This window comes from Muntiacus reevesi, chromosome 7, assembly GCF_963930625.1.
Source record: "Muntiacus reevesi chromosome 7, mMunRee1.1, whole genome shotgun sequence".
In the NCBI taxonomy this organism is placed as follows: Eukaryota; Metazoa; Chordata; class Mammalia; order Artiodactyla; family Cervidae; genus Muntiacus; species Muntiacus reevesi.
Genome location: NC_089255.1, coordinates 90,741,446 through 90,748,622, shown reverse-complemented (window position 1 = coordinate 90,748,622; position 7,177 = coordinate 90,741,446). Strand labels below are relative to the sequence as shown.

At 37.8% G+C, this 7,177-nt stretch overlaps 1 non-coding gene across 1 annotated transcript; it reads left to right on the top strand.

The window, feature by feature from the left end:
* Positions 1 to 741: 741 nt before the first annotated feature.
* Positions 742 to 813, top strand: TRNAC-ACA (transfer RNA cysteine (anticodon ACA)). Its single transcript has one exon. It is a non-coding gene; the product is annotated as a tRNA-Cys (tRNA).
* Positions 814 to 7,177: the final 6,364 nt, after the last annotated feature.

Here is a 7,177-nt window from a genome sequence, read left to right as displayed (position 1 = left end):
TAATTTTAACAGTGCTCCAATGTGAGAACTATGCATATGCAATAATTTATTAGTGCAGTTTCCTTCCAACGAGCCTTTATGAGGTTTCATTTTTTTTTTTTAACCAATGCAATCAGTGCTGTAGTGTAAATTCCTATAATGTTTTTTGGGGCATGTGATTAACTCCTTCAAGTAGATACTTAGCGAACAGGATTACTGAATCAAAGAATCTGCACACCTTCATCTTCTGAGCTGTTGCCAAAGAAATCTATTCAAGGTGGTTCTGCCCTTTACCATTTTGTACTTCCACCTTTCCAGCTGTGCCTGAGACTTCACAGTGCTCCATATCTATGTCAACACCTGCTATTTTTAGCCTTTTAAAATATTTGCCAGGCTGACAGCTTCAGTGTGATGTTCCCAGTCCTAAAGTCACACAACCAGATCACACACTTTTATATTCCCCATAAAACCCACCTGCATTACAGCAGAAAAGCAATCAAAACATGTTAGGTTTTCTAATCAGATATTTAACCACATTTGTCATTTGTTCTTAATAACCCAGACCTTTTTAAGTGCTTACTAAAGTAAGAACTTTGCTTTATATATGTTTCTTTTGTGCATACATGTATGTGTGTCTCTGTGCTTATATTCTAATTATATATGTATATTCTATGTGTGTTTGTGTGTGTGTGTATATTCCTTATTGGATTCTCCTAATATTGAATATGATGTAATAGTTTTTGATACTGTCTACTCATCACTTCCCTGGTGGCTCAGATGGTAAAGCGTCTGCCTACAATGCAGGAGACCCAGGTTCAATCCCTGGGTCGGGAAGATCTCCTAGAGAAGGAAATGGTAACCCACTCCAGTATGCTTGCCTGGAAAATCCCATGGACGGAGAAGCCTGGTAGGCTACAGGCTACGGGGTCGCAAAGAGTCAGAAATGACTGAGCAACTTCACTTTCACTTTCACTCATCCTTAGCTAATTTTTGAAGTTATTTAGCAAAATAACATAAAACAAGGAAAGTATGTACAATTATTATAAATCTTAGCAAATATCTGATGCAGGTGGGAGTGTAAACTAATGAAAATCATTAGGAAAGCCATTTGGCTCAATGCATCAAAACCTAAAAATATTTCTAAACATTGACTCAATATGTCCTCTTAAAAAAATTGGCCCTAAAATTGACAGAAGTGCCCACATAGATTCTGACCTAGCTCTGATATTCATCACAGTTGTGCTTCTAAGAGCAGGTAAAAGATAACATTTAAAGGCATATATTTTTAAAAATAGGGGCATTATTTATTAAATTGTGGTAAGTCAATAGAATGGTACAATATGTGATAACAAAATAATTTTAAAGGTTTTAATGTTTGAAAATATATGTGACATACGTTATGTGAAATGACATAATTTTACTCTATTAAAATGTCTGTATGTGTGAGAGAATGTATATGTCTAGAAAAGAAGTAAATCTACTAGACTATATATTCATTGATGTGAGAAAGTTTCATTTTCTCTACATATTTTCATACTTTACAGATCGTCTTAATGAACATGTATTGCTAAAAAAATTAAACAAGTGATGTGCTTTTAGTAAAAAATGAAAAAAATAAGAAAATTATCTTAAAAAGTAGCTAAACAAATAGTCAAGGACTTCTAAAGATTTTGACTATCTTTTATGAATATCAATTATTCAGTCTTCAAAAAAATACCATTTGGTTTTTACTAGACTATATCCCCGTATACTCTAGTAAATACTAGATTATAGTATATAGTAAATGATATATAGTAATATGTTGTGTATATACATATGGGCTACCCTTCTACCTCAGTCAGTAAAGAATCTGCCTGCAATGCAGGAAACACAAGTTTGATTCCTGGGTTGGGAAGGTCCCCTGGAAAAGGAAATGGCAACCCACTCCAGCGTTCTTCCTTGGAGAATTCCATGGACAGAAGAGTGGGGTTGCAAGAATAGGACAAAACTTAGCAATTAAACTGTGTGTGTATGTGTACATATATATATACATACACACACACTAGTATTTAGTAAATACTTCATTACTTCATCAGTAATGACAAAAACCATCTCCAGATAAATAAAATGAGGCATAAATTGGTGAAACAAGTTGTCATGGATATGACACACATAGGCCATAGACTGCCAGAGCTGCTATTAGAATCAGGGTTAAAATGTGCCATTTGGGGGACTTCCCTGGTGGGTCAGTGACTAAGACTCTGTTCCCAGTGCAGGGGGTCAGGGCTTGATCCTTGGTCCAGGAACTAGATCCTACATGCTGCAACTAAAATATCCCACACAACATAACAGAGATTGAAGACTCCAAGAGTTGGAACTAAGACCCAGCGCAGCAAATAAATAATTTTAAGTGTCATTTTTACCATCATCCTACTATCCTGTTGCACAAAAATGCCCTGAAAGATGACAAGGGGTAATTTCGAGCAAAGAGACCAATGGGTGTAACACTGAGGCTGCTGCAGTGAGATAACCCACATCCCAAGATGGGGTACAGAGCACACTCTCTCAAGGTGGAGAAGTCTGAATCTTTTCCTGTTTTCACATGACACATTCATCAGCTACTGTGGGCTGGTCTACAGGCTTCTATGAACACAAAGACAATACCTGGTTAGACAAACAGCATCAATTATTCACTTTGTGGATATTTTCACTGAAGATGCCCAGAAAGTTACTTCAAGTTTCCATTTAACTGGAGATTACCCATCTCCTTGCTTTGGAAAACACCAAGTTCTAAAACCATATCTGTGTTGGCAAAAGAAAGATGGAGGTTTTGGGTGAGTCAAAGATTATGGGACTCTCACCTGATTTTGTCAGTAGCAGCCCTCACCCACCAAAAGCAAAATTATTTTCTTTAGTTTTCTTTTGCTTGAGTTACACAGAAACTGAACTTGACTTATATTTTACATATGCAGGAATAACTCAAGGCTGCCCAGGTAGCTCAGATGGTAAAGAATCTCCTGCAATGAGGGGGACCTGGGTTCGATCCTGGGTTGGGAAGATCCCCTAGAGAAGGACATAGCAACCCACCCCAGTGTTCTTGCCTGGAGAATCCCATGAACAGAGGAGCCTGGCGGGCAAAAGTCCATGGAGTCACAAAGAGTCGGACACGACTGAGTGAGTAACACTTATACTTGCAATTCAAGTAAATTAGAATTTTAAAAAGTGTTTTAATAAAGTAATTTTTAAAGCTGTTTACTAAATAAAGCAAAAGTCAAGAAGATTTCCTCTCCAAGACCATAATAAACTCTACCTTCTGATCTATTATTATTGTTATTATTGCCACTGTCATTCTTTTTAAGACTTTTTGTGACCTCTGAGTTTATTTATCAAAGGACACAGTTATTAACGTACATGGAGGAAATTCTTAGATTCTCTTTTAAATATATCTGAACATGGTATTTGGGGGCACCTGCCAAGGCAGACACAGGAATGCCACATCTTAGAAATAAGAATGGCAGATCTGAGGCGGGCATTTCCCCCTCTCTGGATGTTTTATTTGATCACCTATTTCTTTCTTCACCTTCAGTCTTCTGGTATATTTCACTTTTGTTACCGGCATTTGCAGAGCCAATAACTGCCGTGGATGATGGCCTTGGTATTGCGATCAGGATAATATATTTTCACAAGGATGAGTTCTTCTTGGAACAATTTATCCAGTGGATTAGACTCTCTCGCATCAATGCTCAGCAGGTCTTCCAGTTTCAACTGTCTGCTAGTCTAAGATTTATTAGGCTCTACCCAAGGCACTTTTCACCTGTGGCATAGTTCATTTTGCAGGCTTCCTGATGTTCTGCACGGAGAACATAGTGATTTGTAAATGCTATGTCACACTTGTTGATACCTTTTAAGTGTGCATGCTTTGTAAAAAAACTAAATGAATGTCTAGCATTCCTTCATTAGCTTTCCCTCAATATTTTGCAATGTACATGTCATAACAACATCAAAAAGGGGCAATCCAAAGGAAAAAAAACTACTCTCAAGAAAGCACCCAACTGAAGAAATGTTGTCTCTGTTGTTTTCACATCAATATGCTGTGTGATCTCCCTTTGCTTCACTCACTCATCATTCTTGACCCATGCTTCACCCTCTCCTCCCTGCTTTCCGGCCTGTACTTCATCCCCCTTGGTATCCCCAGTCTGATTTCCAGTTGCCTTTACCAGATGTGAGGTAGCTTCTAAAGGCAGTCCCCTAATACTTCCATTTCCTCCGCGTAGACTTCAACCCAGGGAAGGGTATTTGCTTTCTGCTATTGCTAGTCTCTAAAAGCTTTAAAAAGTCTTTGTACTATCTAAGTTTTGAATTCTTTTGCTGAGAAACCTTGATGGAGGCTCATGATCTGGGTCTAGGGGTCTTGAGTGACTAGAATGTAATTGGCATTTTGTAATGGGTTGTTAATTTGTAATTGTTTTCTACATTCTTTTGAAGAAATAGTTTTACCCATTCATCCAAAGGGTAACATGCTTTTAAGCATTTCAGTATGCATGCCTAAGCAATAGGAGAGTGATTAACTCTTAAGAGTCTTAAGAGTTTATGTAAAAAAAAAAAAAAAAAAAAGTTTTCCTTTGTATTTACTGGTTTAGTGAAATGAGCAAGGTTTTAGAGCCTAACAGATTATTTGTTTGTACAGTTCACAGAGACAGTTTTGGCATAGTTCCCCACTCTCAATCAACTTTCCACCCACTCTCCTTAATTCACCAAGTGTGGATATTGACTAGCTTACAACAGATCAGGGCTTCCATGGAGGCTCAGTGGTAAAGAACCTACCTACCAAAGCAGGAGATGTGAGTTTGATCCCTGGGTCGGGAAAGCCACTGGAGAAGGAAATGACAACCCACTCCAGTATTCTTGCCTGGGAAATCCCATGGACAGAGGAGCCTGGTGGGCTATAGTCCATGGGGTTCCAAAAGAGTTGGACACAATTTAGTGACTAAACAATAATATCAATAGAACATGAATTGTTCGGATTTAAAAGATTTCTTTATTTATAAACATTTTATAAATAATCTTGAGTAACCAATTATTCATTAGCTTTTATGATTTGTTTTTGCAATTTTCTTCTACAGTGCAAAATTGCTTTGGTGAACCACATTAAGTGATCAGATTATGTTGAGAAATAACTAATTATTCACAGATCTATTTCCTGCCAAAGTGCTTTTTCCACCATTATGTAAAGGTAGTTCAAGCAAAACACCACAGTCTAGAATTTTCTAGGTCACAAAAGTCATTTTAACACAGGCTTGCTCTGAAAGTCCTGAAACAAGACCAACACAGAAGTATCTCATACATCATGGACCCAGAAGATGATGTTCTGTTGAAGTTTCTGCATGCTGGTAAAGAAGTTTGCATTTAGAAATTATGCAGAAATACAAGATGATCTTTCAAATATTGAGGTTGCTACACTGAATTAAGTGAGGAACATTTGAGGTATACAAGAAAGTCAGAGGTATCACATTACACAAAACTAAAGGGCATGAATTATATTATAATCTACTAGGTAAACAGCACCCCAGAGTTGTCTAGTGTTTAATCTAAATGGTCATATGTCCATGAAGATCCTGACGGCAAGCATGTTGTCAATGAGACTAGAACAACTAACAGAGAACAAGTTCAAAGTCAGTGATCAATGCCTATTTATTGAATTGCATTAAATCAGCTAGTAAAATTCACTATCCAGCTTCAGATGTTCATTTCTAGTTCTTAATTATTAAACTTAATCCATCAAATCATTTTCTTTGCCATGTAAATGCACAGCTCTTTTATGAAAGTCATTTCTAGGCCAAGATCAGCAAGCCTTTTTTTAAAGGACCAGATAAATATCTTAGCCTTGTAAGCCATGTGCTTTCTGTCTCAACCACTTAAAACTACTCTTGTAGCATGAAAGCTGACAAAGAGAATACGTAGACAAATAGGGATGTGTCCCCTCAAAATATTCGTGTATATAATTAGGCAGGTGGCCTGCAAGCAATAGTTTGCCCATTATTGATTTAGTAAATACCTCTATACTGGGGAATGCAAAATAAAATATCATTTATATTACATTTTTTCCCTTATCAACTTGGTTTTTTTAATGCACGCACACACACATGCATATACATATATATATATAGATGTGAACTCTGCCTCAGACATAATCTGATCCTCTAGAAATAGAGCCAAGAATCTATATGTTTATATAGTCCCCCAGTGACTCAGTTGTTCAGCCAGATTTGGCAATAAGCACTGTAATTAATTCCAATTCCACACATTAATTTTTGGCTTGAATTATTTGAATTACTATATATCTAAATTAAGATTTTTAGAGAAATAACCATTTTTATAATTGCTCAGTTCAAATCTTTCATTCTTTTATGACTGTCACATGCTACTTCCAGTTTATCAGTAAATGCAGCCAATGCACTGTTCAAAATGTATCAGTTATCTGATTTGTTTTAATTTTTCTACTGCTGTCAAACCAGAGTCCACATGACTACCTTCTGTATTTTTTTTTACAACAGCCTCCTGATTGGTTTTCCAGTTTCAACCTTTGCCTTCATAAAGTCTACACTTCATGTAACATCCAAAGATACTTTAAAAAAATGATCATGCCAATTCTCTGTTGAAATCCCTCCTATCTCACCCACCTGTAGTAAAATCCAAATTTCCCATTAAAACCTGCAATGCTCGGTATAATTCACCCCTCCTCTTGTCCTATCTGCTTTCTGAAATAATGCCACACTGGTCTCCAAGCTATGCTGTGAACACAGTGGGTATATTCCTGCCTCAGGCCTCACAGGTGGCATTAGTGGTAAAGAATGTGCCTGCCAATTTAGGAGACTTGAGGTACAGATTCGATCCCTGGATTGGAAATCCCCCCTGGAGAAGGGCATGGCAACCCACTCTAGTGTTCTTACCTGGAGAATCCCCATGGACAGAGGAGCCTGGTGGGTTATGGTCGGTAGGGTTCCTGGGTTGGGACGATCCCCTGGAGGGGGGCATGGGGACCCACTCTAGTATTCTTGCCCGGAGAATCCCCTTAGACAGAGGAGGCTTGAGGGATACAGTCCATAGGGTCGCAAAGAGTTGGACATGACTGAAGCAACTGAGCGCGCAAGCACGCATTCCTGCCTCAGAGTATTTTCACCTGCTCTTCTTAATGTCCGTCCCCAGATACTGACAAAAC